This window comes from Marmota flaviventris, chromosome 17 (assembly GCF_047511675.1).
Source record: "Marmota flaviventris isolate mMarFla1 chromosome 17, mMarFla1.hap1, whole genome shotgun sequence".
Taxonomy (NCBI): Eukaryota; Metazoa; Chordata; class Mammalia; order Rodentia; family Sciuridae; genus Marmota; species Marmota flaviventris.
In genome coordinates this window covers 40,854,576-40,868,638 of record NC_092514.1, presented here as the reverse complement: position 1 = coordinate 40,868,638, position 14,063 = coordinate 40,854,576, and the positions used below count along the sequence as shown (strand labels likewise).

Sequence of the window (14,063 nt, the reverse complement as noted above, 5' to 3'; positions counted from 1 at the left end):
GAGAGCCCCTGGATTTGATCCCCAGTACCACACACACACACTCAGTTTTTAAATAATAATAATAATAATAATAATAATAATAATAAATGTTCTTTTAAATTATTGAACTTTATGAGATGAAATAGAAATAGTTTGTCTAGCCATAGCCAGGAATACCATTAAATACTGAAGCAAACAACCCAGCTATCCATCATCTTCTTGCTCATTTACTGATATCATTCTTAATGAACCTGAGAACTAATCAAGCTCCTATCAACCTACTTATCACCCACCTAGTGTGTGAATATATACATACAGGTATGCAAATCTGAATGATTAACAATAGATTTGAAAGCTGTCTACAAAAGCAGACTATAATTTTTAGGAACTTCACTAGTGAGTCTATTCAATTTCCATCATAGGAAATAGCCAATTACTCATTTGAGACTGAGTCCTCCAAACCCATTCTATTTTTCAAATTTAACTTCTTGAGTTTATTCAGAATTTTCAAACTGTGTGTTATCATTTCAAAGAAAATCATTATACAGCTTATTCTATCTAAAGTGACTACTTCGTAACTAGTATAGCCATGCAATTTCAGTTTCCAATGTCATGGGGATGGTAATATTATGGTTCCTATATAAAGATGTGGGTTTGAGGCCAGTCTCAGCAACTTAGTGAGGCCCTAAGCAACTTAGTGAAACACCATCGCAAAATAAAAAATAAAAAGGGTTGGAGAATGTGGCTCAGACGTAAACCACCCCTGCATTCAATCCCCAGTACCAATAAATAAATAAATAAATAAATGAATATGGGGGTGGGGTGGGATTTTGCTCATTGGTAGAGCACTTTCCTAACACATGAAAGGCTCTGAGTTAGATCCCAAAAGGGGGGTTGGTGGGGGGTAGACACAGAAGGTTGAGGAGTATGGCATGCTAGAAAGATGAAATGAGCTTAAGTCACAAATAACACCACTGGAAGCTGAGATCAATTGAGGTCACCAACTCTGGGTAGGGCTCTTAACATCCCTTATTGTTGAAGCCACTTTGTACTTGCCTCCTTAAACATCATGAGCTTAAATAAGTAGCAAATTGTTAAGAAAACCAAATCATTTGAGCACAGTTCTACTGAGGCAATGATCTGTTTAAGTGGAAGATCAATGAAGACTATCTGAAAATGGTAATCAACTAGTTATCAAGACTTTAAAGCCAGTGAAAAAAGTGTTTATTCCCTTTTTTCCCCTCGTACTGGGGATTGAACTGAGGGCCTCAAACATGCTAGGCAAGTACTCTAAAACTCAGTTATATCCCCAGTCCAAATAACTTCTTTATCTTATTGTTTTAAGGGTTTGGAAAGATGCTTGAGGCACAGCTCATACAATTATTAATCTTTAAAAACATGTTCGATAATGATATAACAACTCCTGCCCCCCCACTGCAAAAAGATTCTCCTCTCCTCCCTAGCTGGAAATAATAAATTCCAATGTATTATTTCACAAAATTTATTTATTTATTCTTTTTGAGGGAGGAAGGAGACTGGGGAGCCTGGGGGATTGAACACAGGGGTGGCTCTACCACTGAGCTACATCCTCAGCCATTTTTATCTTTTGAGACAGGGTCTCAGGAAGTTGCCCAGGCCATTCTCAAACTTGCAATCCTCCTGCCTTAGCCTCCCAGTCACTAGGATTACAGGTGTGCACCACTGTACCTGTCTACAATTTTTATTTTTATTGACTTCTTTCTTCAATCAAGACTGTGAGGATATTGGTTTTTGTTCATTTGTTTGTTTTTGTTTGCAGAGCTGGGGATTGAACCCAGGGCCTTGTGCATGCAAGGCAAGTACTCTACTAAGTTATATCCCCAGCCCCAAGACTAAGAGGATATTAATCATCCCCCCCAAAAAAGTAAAGAAAAGCACTAGCCCCAGACCTGTTAAACCAGTATGTGTAACAGGTTAAAAAAAAAAAAAATTCCTAGTCATTGACTGAAGAGAAAATAATGTAGAGTGTTACACAGTGCACTATACCTGAACTTGCTCATGGCACTTTAGAGAAGTCAACATCAAATGAGAGTTCTCTGAGATTGGCTTTTAAAATGCCAGTTCTTTGACATTACCTAATCATTGTCTGAAGTATAAATTCATTAAGTGAAATTCCCAACTTTTCCTTCCATTTTGGGAACAATTCAATCTATGTTTGATGAATTTCTATTTGCACTGATAAAATAAAACTTCTACAACAGTAATAAACATAGATGGCTTCATAAATTAATACTTAACCTTTCCTTTAACATCTTTCATATGCCCACTTTACAGTGTATGTTATGTATTCTTGGGTTCACATCAGTCCTTTTCTTATGTATAAAGTAGTATTTAGAAATAAAGAAACTGAGGCAAGAGAAGTGAAAAGAGACTTGCTACTTTGTAGCAAGTAGGCACCCATTTGGACCCTGCTTAAAGTAGTCTTGCTATACTAGACAACATTTTCCTGAACAGTGTGTCCAATGGGCAGCACAGAAATCCTCAACACAGATGTCCAAAGCAATCCCATCAAGGAGCAAGAGACAAATCAAAGTACTTTTACCCACGAAGGGAAAAGAAACAGCATATTTTTCATAAGAACTTTGGATTAGGAAAAAATAAATAAATAGAAAAAAGAACCAGAGAGAAAATCAGGGAGACAAATTTCTGAGAAGGAAGACCAAGATATTAGGTTTATTCTGCACATTAAGAGTCTTCTAAAAACACTGCTTAAGAAGACTCGGAAAAGTCCTAGAGTCTTTTGATTTTAATCCTAAATCTCAAAAATATCTGAAATTATTTCTCCAATCTGTTAGGGTCCCATAAGCTTCTATAAAAATACAAGGCCTACATGAAGTCCCTGATTTTTAGAGCTTATTACAAGCGTCCACTAGTGGCCACTTGCCAGTCTCCAAATCCAAAAATAATGTTGGCCCAGACCCGGGCAGGACCTTCACGCACATTTCCTCTGAAATCTTTAGCCTCACATCCCTTCCTACGTCCCATCTCCAACAGCTGCACTTAATCAACACAGCAAATGCAAAGGAGTAACTACAGGCACCTACATTTACTACGTTCCTCACTGAAAACCTAAAATCCTGCGAGCAGGAACTGGCAAGGGACAGCCCGCCTGGCCCGGGCTTTCACCACGATACAAAGACACAGTCGGAGCAACAGCAGCCCGTGTCTGTGCACCCCACACCTCACTCTGCGAGAGAGGAAGACTTTGAATGAAACCAGACCCAACCCTCAACATCCACTCCCACGTGGTCGTCTTCGCTCAGGCCCTCAGTCGGACTCCAGAGGGATCTGATAGGAATCAGACCACGCTGGGGCGGGAGGAGGAGAAGGCGAGCTCCAGGCTGAGGTCCCAGTCCCTTCCTAGGCTGCACGCCTCCCAGTTCCGGGGCCTAATCCCCCACCCGAGACTCCAGACCCCCACACACACATGGCTGTCGGGAGGGGACCTAAAGGCCCCAAAGCTGCCGAGCTGCCCGGCACCAGGTCTGGATGGAGCCCGCGCCGCATGCCGGCGGAGGCTGAGAAGCGGCCCCGGCCGGCCACCGCCCCTCCCCAGCCCCAGCTTCTCCAGCTCAGTATCCCAGGCTCTGAGGCGGGCCTCACCTCACCTCAGGCTGGAAGCGTCCGCGGCCCGGCAATCCCGGATCCCCGCGCGGAGGCAGTGCTGGGCGAGAGGAGATGCCCGCAGCTAGGGCGATGGCTGACAGGCTCGCTGCACAGGCCGGCCTGGCGCACCGGGAGGGGAGGGCGGGGCTCCACAGGAGCCGCCCCGCCCCCGCCCCGCCCCCTCCGCCCACCTCAGCCCAGGAGCCCCATGAGGTGACTACGTCCGGGGTTACTCGAGGCCGTTCACCTCCGACCCCGCTCCGGGCTGTCGCGCGGTCCGGGCGGCTGGGGGGTGGGGGGGTGCGGGAGGGGGTGATCCGCGGCCCGAGGGCGGCGAGAGCCAATGGGAGGGCGGCGCGGGGCGGGGCGACGTGAGGCGATGCGGATGGTCCGAGTGCGGCTCTGCCATTCGGGGCCCAGAGGCGCGAGGGCGGGCCCCGCGTGGCCCCGGCGCCCCTTCGGCTCCGGCGGTTGCTGGGCCAGCCAGTCGGCTCCCTCTCCTGGCAGAGAGGGAAGTGGAGGAAAGGCTCCCACTTGCACCTCCCATCAAGGATAGAGGCGTCCGGGGCCGCGGAAAGTAAAGGCCTGGGACTTGCCGGTTCTGATCTCCACTTATAACGCCGGGAGTGGAGATCGGAACCGGGGCGGGCTGAAAGGGATAGGCAGTGAGCCGGCCTCGTGTGGACCTTAGAGTATTTAATCTTATCACCCTGAAGAGGTGGCTATTGTGTCCATCAATTGCACACAGGTTGGATTCCAAGTTAGTGCAGGCTAACTAATCCCTATTCTGGAACTTCCTTTGCTTGCTCCTCAGCCCCAAAGCAGCCTACCCCAAAGGAGTTGTAGGTGCTGAATCTTGGAGAATTGAGGGGAGACTTAGTAAAGGATGTTAAGTGAGAAGGACAGTGTTGCAAAGGACAACAGTCCTGCCTGCCCAGCAGGGAAAGTAGGTGCCAGTGAGTTCCTGATTTCTCAGAGTGTCTTCCATCCTTCACTGGGGTTACACCAAGCCTTTGAGGTGAACTCAACCAACTTTTCTAGTTTTGTCAGTTAAGTTCATAGCAAGACTTTAGTTTAATAGTGGCTCTCTCTTGAAAATTAGTAGTAATTGGAAGGAGTCCCAACACAGTTCATCCTCTGAGCAAGGACACAATGAAAATTGGAGAAAATCATACTTGACAAGAATGGAGTGAATTCTAACCCCTGCCAGAAATTTAGTGAAACATCCAGACTATTTTCCCAATCCTAACACAAGAAGGCCAAGAGAGGTGCAGAGGGTGGCAATTTGGTGTGAAGAAGTCCTATGCCAGAGGGTAAAAATCAAATATGGTGGAGGGGCTGGGACTGTAGCTCAGTGGTAGAGCATTTGCCTTGCATGTGTGAGGTACTGGATTCGATCTTCAGCACCACATAAAAATAAATAAAGATATTGTACCAACTACAACTAAAAAATTTTTTTAAAAAATCAAATAGGGTGGAAATACATACCTCAGGTTAAGTTCTTAGATGGAAGCTGAGGCAGGAAGATAGGAAGATTGGTCAATAAAGAACAAAATCTAGAGGGCTGGGGATGTGGCTCAAGCGGTAGCGTGCTCGCTTGGCATGCATGCGGCCTGGGTTTGATCCTCAGCACCACATACAAACGAAGATGTTGTGTCCGCCAAAAACTAAAAAAATAAATAAATATTTAAAAAAAGAGAACAAAATGTAGGATCCCTCATGCCTCTCTACGAGTTTACCCTCCTGCTTTTGAAATACTAGGGATTGGACACATAATTTGGAAAAAAGATATGGATTTTACAAAACGATAACCCATATTTTACAGCAACTGTGTCATTATGATAAATGGCAGTTGGACAAATGTGGAACACTCAAAACTTGAAAAAAAGGAAAAGGATAATTGCCCAAGACATGCTGGTTTAATAAGATATTTGATTTAACTGACTAAAATCAACATTAGCTGGGAACAGGGAGACTTTGCCTGTGGATAACAGTACTCTTCAAAGCTGGCAGGAAGGAGTGACTTCGGAAAGACAAATCTTGAGGTTGTCTCTTTGATTTTTCTTTTGCCTTTCCTAAACCCTGTGAAGGCTCCCTTTCCATGGGATTCTAAGATTTACCTGCAAAAAACTGTCCTTATAAGAATCTTCATCATGTCCTACTTTTGACCTCACTGGGTATTTGAAGTTATTGAGCTCTCTAAAAAAACTAGCCAAGGACACTTAAAAAAAAAATAGAATCTTTGTGGGGAAACTGCCTCTAAAACCCTCTCATATAGAGACAGCTTTGACTTCAGGGTACATTTTTCTTCCAGAATGTTGTTAACTGTGGTTAAAATGCAATAGGAAAACTATTTTCTTAATGTGATGTAATAGGCACAGCCACTGCCTGCTGTATTCTGGCTGGACCCATGTGCACTCTAACTTAAGAAATATACCTATGCAGGGAGAAAAAAAAAATTAGCCAAGGATGGGCCTAATAAAAGAGCTACAGAGAAAGAAAATAAAGGTTGAACTGGGATACTCCAGACCACTTATAGAAGATCTAGCTGCTATCACCAAATGTTAAAGCAACTGAGCTGAAAATAAGCAAAGAGCTATGCTTGCAGACAGAGTACTAGAATTTCAACCCCTAAGTTTTGTGTTGTTTGTTACATGCCAAAACCTGCCCATCTCAACCATAGGTTTTTTAGAAGTGCTTCATAAATTCTTGCCACATAAGACATTGTCTGTAAAGAGGTGGAGGAGAGCCTAAGGAGATAACTTCCTACACAAGACTAGCAGGTGGAAAAGAAGGGGGGGTGAGTGATTTCTAAAAGCTGAAACTATAAAGGTCTATTATGGGCTGAATTGTATCCCAAAATTCCTATGTTGAACTCCTAATGCCCAGTACTTCAAAATATGAGTATATTTGGAAATAGGGTCTTTAAAGATGAAATTAAATGAAAACAAGGTCATTAGGGTAGACCCTAATAAAATGTAACTGGTGTCCTTATAAGGAGATTAAGACACAGGCACACACAGAAGATCCTGTAAAGACAAAGAAGATGGCCATCTACAAACCAAGGAGAAAAGTCTCAAAAGACACTTTGCCAATACCTTGATCTTGGACTTCTAGCTTCCAGAAATTAATTTCTCCTATTTAAGCCATTTCTGTTGTTTCTTGTGATGTTGTATTTTGTGATAGCAGCCCTACAAAAACTAATAAAAGGTCCCAAATATCAAATGGCTACCAAGGTTTTCAAGAAAGTTGTATAAAGGTATCAGGGATTTATCCTGAGCATCCTAGCTACTTTTCAACTTTAAAGTTGGTCTATTTCCCTACTGTGGGTAAAATCAGAATAAGTTTGAGAGATCCTTCCTTGTTTTTTAGATGGTTACAATCCACTCAGTAAGACAAAACTAACACACTAAAACAGACTATGTCTCACTCCTTACATGATAGCCATGTGAATTTGTAAAAGCCAGAGATGAGAGAGGATAAATTTGTCATTGTCCAGGCATCTCCATTTGACACTTTATTGTCAATTCTACTTTAAGACAGTGTTTCTCAAAGTGTTCCACCTAAAACAGAAACACTAGGGAGCTTGTTAAAATAGGTGCTGGGTTTGATCCCCAGCACTGGAACAGGCTGGGGGGGGGGGGCGGGCGCGGTGCAAATTCTCAGTCCATTTGCAGACTTTTTTTTTTTAAGCACCCCTGGTAATTGTTCACCCTGACATTTGAAAACACTAGTTTAAGATTTAGCATTATTATTTCACCATTTGTTGCAAGAATGTCTTGTTGAACAACAATGCCTCCTACACTGCTATTTCCAAAATGGGAAAGTCTATCCGGTCAGGTTTGAGTTGAATCAAGAGAAGAGAGAAAATTTCCCTTAATAGAAAATGGACATAAAGAGTTCCCTTGGCCTGGTGGCTATCTGACCATGGTTCCAAATTTCACAGGGTAGCAAGGTCAGAGATTGGCTTTTTTGTTAAGATAAAGAAATTATTGGGATATTATTTCCCACTGACCCCCAATATTCATATATTAATCTGGCTTTTACCACTTGCTATGCTTATACTTCTCCTCCTGCCTCAGCCTCTGGAGCACTGGAATTACTGATGCACACCATCATGCCTAACCCTAGCCCCTTTTAAATTTTATTTTTTCCCACATTTTTTACTGGTGCATTACAGTTGTACATATTGATGGGATTTATTATTACGTATTCATACATGCACACAATATGACAATATAATCTTACCAGTATCACTCCCCAGCACTTCCTAAATTTTAATTTGATATAGGTAATAGCTAAATTGTTGAGACTGGCCTCAAACTTGTGATCCTCCTGCTTTAACCTCCTAAATTGCTGAGTTACAGGTGTATACTACCACATCTGGCTCTTCTCTAAATTCTTATAGCAGTATGGTCACTACCACATAACTCAGCATTTTAGGCTATAATTTTGTGTATGTATATTTTTTTAGCGCTCCATTTTTTTTTTTTTTGGTACCAAGGATTGAATTCAAGGGCACTCAATCACTGAGCCACATACCACATAAATAAAATATTTTGTATTTTATTTAGAGACAGGGTCTTACTGAGTTTCTTAGCACCTTGCTGTTGCTGAGGTTGGCTTTGAACTTGTGATCCTCCTGTCTCAGCCTCCTGAGCCACTGGGATTACAGGCCTGTGCCACCACACCCAACTTCCATATAAATTTTAACAAGCTGAAAAGCAGAGAGCATTTCTTACAGTTTAGCACTCCCCCCCTCACAAATAGCTTTTATTAGAGTAGGAGTGGATATAGGTATTAGTAAGTGCTTCATTGACTGAAATAAAGATTAGGTCTGTACCAGAAAGGTCATTCTGCTCCTGATGCCTGTGCCTTCATGTTGCCTCTGGGAGGCAAAGCCTCCAGTAGGATATTTAGCTACTTTACAGATGGTCGGATTCATCAAGAAAGTCAGTGCCTTGCCAAGAATTGTGGCTCCGGTTGTGAGATAAAAAGAAAAAAATACAAAGGCCTTATCTGAACACTGAGTCCCTTGCTTTGTCAACCATTCAGGTCTGTCCAGAGTTAAGAACCTGAAGGAACTTCACACCATAAGGTCAGAAAATGTCCTCAGGGAGGCCACTTTATAAGTCTGCTCCTGATGATGAAAGATAGGATTGCATAATGAAGGACAGTGTTTATATTGGAGCCTGCCCATGATGTTTTCACATGTACACCAGGCTGTTCACAGGGGTACTTGGGCATTCACATGGCATTTCACCTCGGTCTCCCCACTTTATTATCCAATCCTAAACACTTCTATTCCCTTAGTTACCCTTTGGACAGTCACCAAATCTTTCCTTCCTCCCTCCCTCCCTCCCTCCCTTCCTTCCTTCCTTCCTTCCTTCTCCACACCCCCCCCCCAAACCCACAAGTACTACGGATTGAACCCAGGGGCACTCTACCACTGAACTATATCCCTAGATCCCCAGCCCTTTATATTTTTATGATAGGGTCTTGCTAGAGCTTGAAGTCTTCCTGCGTCAGCCTCCAAGTAACTGGGATTACAAGCATGCACCACCATGTCCTGCTAATAATCTAAGTCTTATATACCTCACAACAAAATACCTGGAAAAAAAGAAAAAACCTAGGAGAAAGTTTTAATGGCCTTTCTTTTCCTCTATTCCCCCCCCCAACACACACACCTTTTTCTTCCCCAGTAATGGGGATTGAATCCAGGGCATAGTGCATGCTAAGCAAGTGCTACACAACTAAGCTATACCCATGGTCTTATTTTTATTTATTTATTTGTTTGTTTATTTATTTATTTATTTATTTTTGGTACTGAGGATTGAAACCAGGGTTGTTTTACCACTGAGCTACATCCCCAGCCCTTTTAAATTTCTTATTTTGAGACAGATCTCAGCAAGTTGCTTAGGGACTTACTAAATTACTGAGGTTGGCCTGGAACTTAGAATCCTCCTGCCTCAGCCTCCCAAGTTACTGGGACTATAGGCATGTAGCCTGCACCTGGATTCCCTTTTTATTTTTTATTTTGAGACAAGGTATTGCTAAATTGTTCAATCTGGCTTCGGACTTGTGGTTTTCTTGCCTCAGTCTCCCGAGTAACCTAGGATAAGAGACGTGTGCCATCATGCCTGGTGCCTTTTTCTTTAAAGGCAGGAAAATGTATAAGATGACTCATTTAGTTCTTGCCTGCTCCTGGATTCTGACATTTTATTTGCTCAGCTTTACAATCTACTCAGCTCTGACTTTACTCTTCTCCACACCTATGGAAGCCCTCCTGTTCAGTTTACTTTCTGCCCCTGTCCTTACCTTCTCTTCAGATTTCCAGTATCTCTGTTACTCCTGTATCAGACTCCGGTTTTTCCTGCTGCATGGTTAGGCCTCCACTTGCCTTCCTTAATATCCTCATTCCCCATTGTTATTATATGTGAAACAAATAATAAAAAGTAACATTAATCATTTTATCATCAAGGAAAATTGAGCCGTTATCTTTTTTATTCTTTCAGTCTTAAAATTTTGCTATATCGGGGCTGGGGATGTGGCTCAAGCGGTAGCGCGCTCGCCTGGCATGCGAGCGGCCCGGGTTCGATCCTCAGCACCACATACAAACAAAGATGTTGTGTCCGCTGAGAACTAAAAAATAAATATTAAAAAATTCTCTCTCTCTCTCTCTCCTTAAAAAAAAAAAAAAAAAAAAAAAAAAAAAAAAATTTGCTATATCATATCTTGAAGCAAAAGATTTCACAAAGTCCCCCTTTTTAAAAAAAATCTATCCATCTATCTACCCATCTACCTACCTACCTACTTTATTTTGTGGTACTAGGGATTGAACCCAGTAGCACTTTACTATTGAGCTTTATCCACAGTCCTTTTTTAAAAAAAAAAAAATTATTTTTTAGTTTTAGGTGGACACAATATCTTTATTTTATTTTTTATTTTTTTAGAGAGAGAGAGAGATACAGAGAGAGAATTTTTTTTTAATATTTATCTTTTAGTTTTCGGCGGACACAACATCTTTGTTTGAATGTGGTGCTGAGGATCGAACCCGGGCCGCACATATGCCAGGCGAGCGCGATAACGCTTGAGCCACATCCCCAGCCCTCTTTATTTTATTTTTATGTGGTGCTGAGAATCGAACCCAGTGCCTCATGCATGCTAAGCGAGTACGCTACCACTTGAGCAACATCCCCAGCCCCCCACAGTTCTTTTTACTTTTTGAGACAGGGTCTCTAAATTGCTCAGGCTGGTCTTGAACTTGTGATCCTCCTGCTTCAGTTTCCAGAATTGCTGGGATTATATGCATGCACCACCATGCCTGACCTGTTTCTTATCTTAAAAATAGACAAAATTCATTTGTGGTAGTAAGAGTCTAAATGTTAGGCAGTGTCTGGAATAGGAGAAAAAGGCCATTTCAGCTTTACAATCTACTCAGCTCTGACTTTACTCTTCTCCATTGTTATTAACTGGAGATAATAACTGGTTCACTAGGCATATTCACTGATTATACATAATAATAAATTTTCTTTAAAATACATAGCGAGGGTTGGGGATGTAGCTTGGTGGTAGAGCGCTTGCCCAGCATATGTGAGGCACTGGGTTTGATCTCAGCACCACATAGAAATAAATAAATAAAAGTATTGTGTGTATCTACAACTAAAAAAAAGTTAAAAAAAAATACATAAGGAAAAACCAGGAATGGTGGTGGCACATGCTTGTAATTCAAGTGACTTAGGAGGCTGAGGCAGGAAGATTGCAAGTTCTAGGCCAGCCTCAACAATTTAGTGAGGAAAATAATAATAATAATAACAACAACAACAACAATAATAATAATGGAAGCAAGGAACAGAGAGAGGACAGTTAGTGGTTTCAGGAGAGCAGTTGGATATGATATTCTATAGTACAGTAGAATAACTACAGTTGATACAATTGAATATTTCAAAATAGCTAGTAGTGGGGCTGGGGGTGTAGCTCAGTGGTAGAACACTTGCATGCCATGTGTGGGGCCCCAGATTCCCTTCCCAGCATTGCAAAAACAAACAAAAATAGTAGAGAGAATTTTGAATGTTCCTAAAATAAAGAAATGATAAAACATCTGAGGTGACGGATATGCCAATTGCCCTGATCTGATTATTACACATCGTGTACATGTATTGAAATGTTATACTGTACCCCATAAATATGTACAGCTAATATGTGTTAATTAAAAATAAAAATGTTTGAAAAAAATCAGATAAAATAGAGTAGTATATAATGTTCAAAATCAGACATTATTATTATTATTATTATTTAAAATATACAATATTTTTGGTGATGCATAGATAGTGATAGTTCAGTATTTTTATAAAGCATGAAAAAGACAAGATTGAGAAAAAGATAAGAGTGTGAACAAAGGGACAGGCATATAAAGAGCCTCTAAGACATTAGCAATGTTCAATTTCTTTCTTTGTTTCTTTTCTTTCTTTCTTTCTTTCTTTTTTTTTTTTTGTTATATTGGGCATTGAACCCAGGGGCACTTTACCACTGAGCTACATTCCCAGGTCTTTGTTTCGCTTTGAGTTGCTGAGGCTGGCATCATCGAACTTGCAATCATCCTATCTCAGCCTTCAGAGTTGCTGGGATTACATTTATTTGCCACTGCACCCAGCATGCAATGTTCAGTTTCTTAATAATGATGAATACATGGTGTTTAACTTATTAGTATCATTATTATTATTTAAAATATACTTGTTCTATAAATATTCTACCATTAATTTTTTTAAATTAAAAAAAAAAAAAACAGAAGACACACACCCTTAAAAGAAAGAGTAGGTAAGGTAAGTGAACTAAGATAATTTTAGAGCTGGAAGAGAGTTCTAGGAAGCCATTTTTTCCCAACCAACTCATTTTAAAAAAATAATTTTAATATTTATTTTTTAGTTTTCGGCGGGCACAACATCTTTGTTTGTATGTGGTGCTGAGGATCGAACCCTGGCCGCGCGCATGCCAGGCAAGCGTGCTACTGCTTGAGCCACATCCCCAGCCCCCAACCAACTTATTAAAGAAAATTAAACAAAAGCCAGAGCGTTTAAGTGACTTGTTCAAGTGACTTAGTTTATTACGGAATCTAAACTAGAACTTAGGTGGGCCTTCTTCCTATAGGGTTCCTCCTCCAGACACACTCTGACATTCAGCCTTAGTTTTCTCCTCTCTTCCAGCAGTCACATCTCTGGACTGCATACATCACACATCATAAAACTCACTTGCTATATCTTTGTTTCCTTCCAAATTTGATGTGTTTTCTCTTTCTTTCTTCCTTTCTTTTCTTTCTTTCTTTCTGTATGTGCGTGTGTGTGTGTAGGAGATCCGAATTGATATCCTCTCCTTCACAGACATATCAAACACTTAAAAAATCAGCTGAGCCTGGCTGGTGTGGTGGCACATGTAATCCAAGCAGCCTGGGAGGCTGAGGCAGGAGGATCTGAAGTTTAAAGCCAGCCTCTGCAAAAAGAGACTCTAAGCAACTCAGTGAGACCCTATTTCTAAATTTAAAAAAAAGAGAGAAAGAAAGAAAAGAAAAAAAAAGTAGAGCTGGGGATGTAACTCAGTGATCGAGTGCTCCTGAGTTCAATCCTTGTTTCCCACCCCCCACCAAAAAAAAATTGTAGAGAAGTAGTTCTGGATCTAGTTCTCTACCACTATTTTTTTTTTCCTTATTAATTGCAGCTCTCCTGATTCTCTGTTCCTCACAGTACGACCTGCTTCAATATGCAGGCCACCTTTTGGGCCTCCAAATTACAAAAGGAAGAGTTAGGATCTGAGAGTTGATAAAAGAAAACTACTTTATTTTCCCCCAAGCATAAGGTCTCTTTTGGTAAAAGTGAGCTCTTCTGCCACCTTGTGTCACAGGTGAGAATATCAAGCCCTCAGATCATTCCTACCACAACTACAAGGTGGCAGTACTGCAATGTGGCATCTAGGAACTAATCTACAGAAAATTTCAAATAGAACAGTGAGGTCAATATCACAAAGGAGTAGAGAACCATGTAATCATGTTAAGAAAACAGTAAAGAAAAACCATAAAACCCAAGAGAGGCAATGGATCCCTTTATTTTGCCCTAATCTCCTCCTGTGCTAAGAGTATCAGGCAACTGTAGCAGGGGAAAAGGGAACAATACTAATAAATATTTGCTCTGGTTGGGTGTGGTGGAACACAGATGTAATCCCAGCTGAGGCAGGAGGACTGAAAGTTTGAGGCCAGCCTCAGCAATTTAGTGAAGCCATGTCTCAGAAAAATAAAAAGGGGGGGCTGGGGATGTGGCTTAAGCGGTAGCGCGCTCGCCTGGCATGCGTGCGGCCCAGGTTCGATCCTCAGCACCACATACAAACAAAGATGTCGTGTCCGCCAAGAACTGAAAAATAAATATTAAAAAATTCTCTCTCTCTCTCTCTCT

General features: G+C 41.4%; 1 protein-coding gene across 7 annotated transcripts in view; it reads right to left on the bottom strand.

The window, feature by feature from the left end:
• Acaca (acetyl-CoA carboxylase alpha) overlaps positions 1-14,063 on the bottom strand; it is a 276,215-nt gene that overhangs the window by 227,690 nt on the left and 34,462 nt on the right. For 2 of the 7 annotated variants that reach the window (XM_071603725.1, XM_071603726.1), the window contains exon 1: positions 3,627-3,713. The exons of 3 other annotated variants lie outside the window; for them this stretch is intronic. The gene's annotated coding sequence lies outside the window, so the exon portion shown is untranslated. Of the gene's footprint in view, positions 1-3,621; positions 3,749-14,063 lie in introns of those variants that run through there. 2 more of the 7 variants (XM_071603729.1, XM_071603727.1) reach the window with 2 other exon arrangements.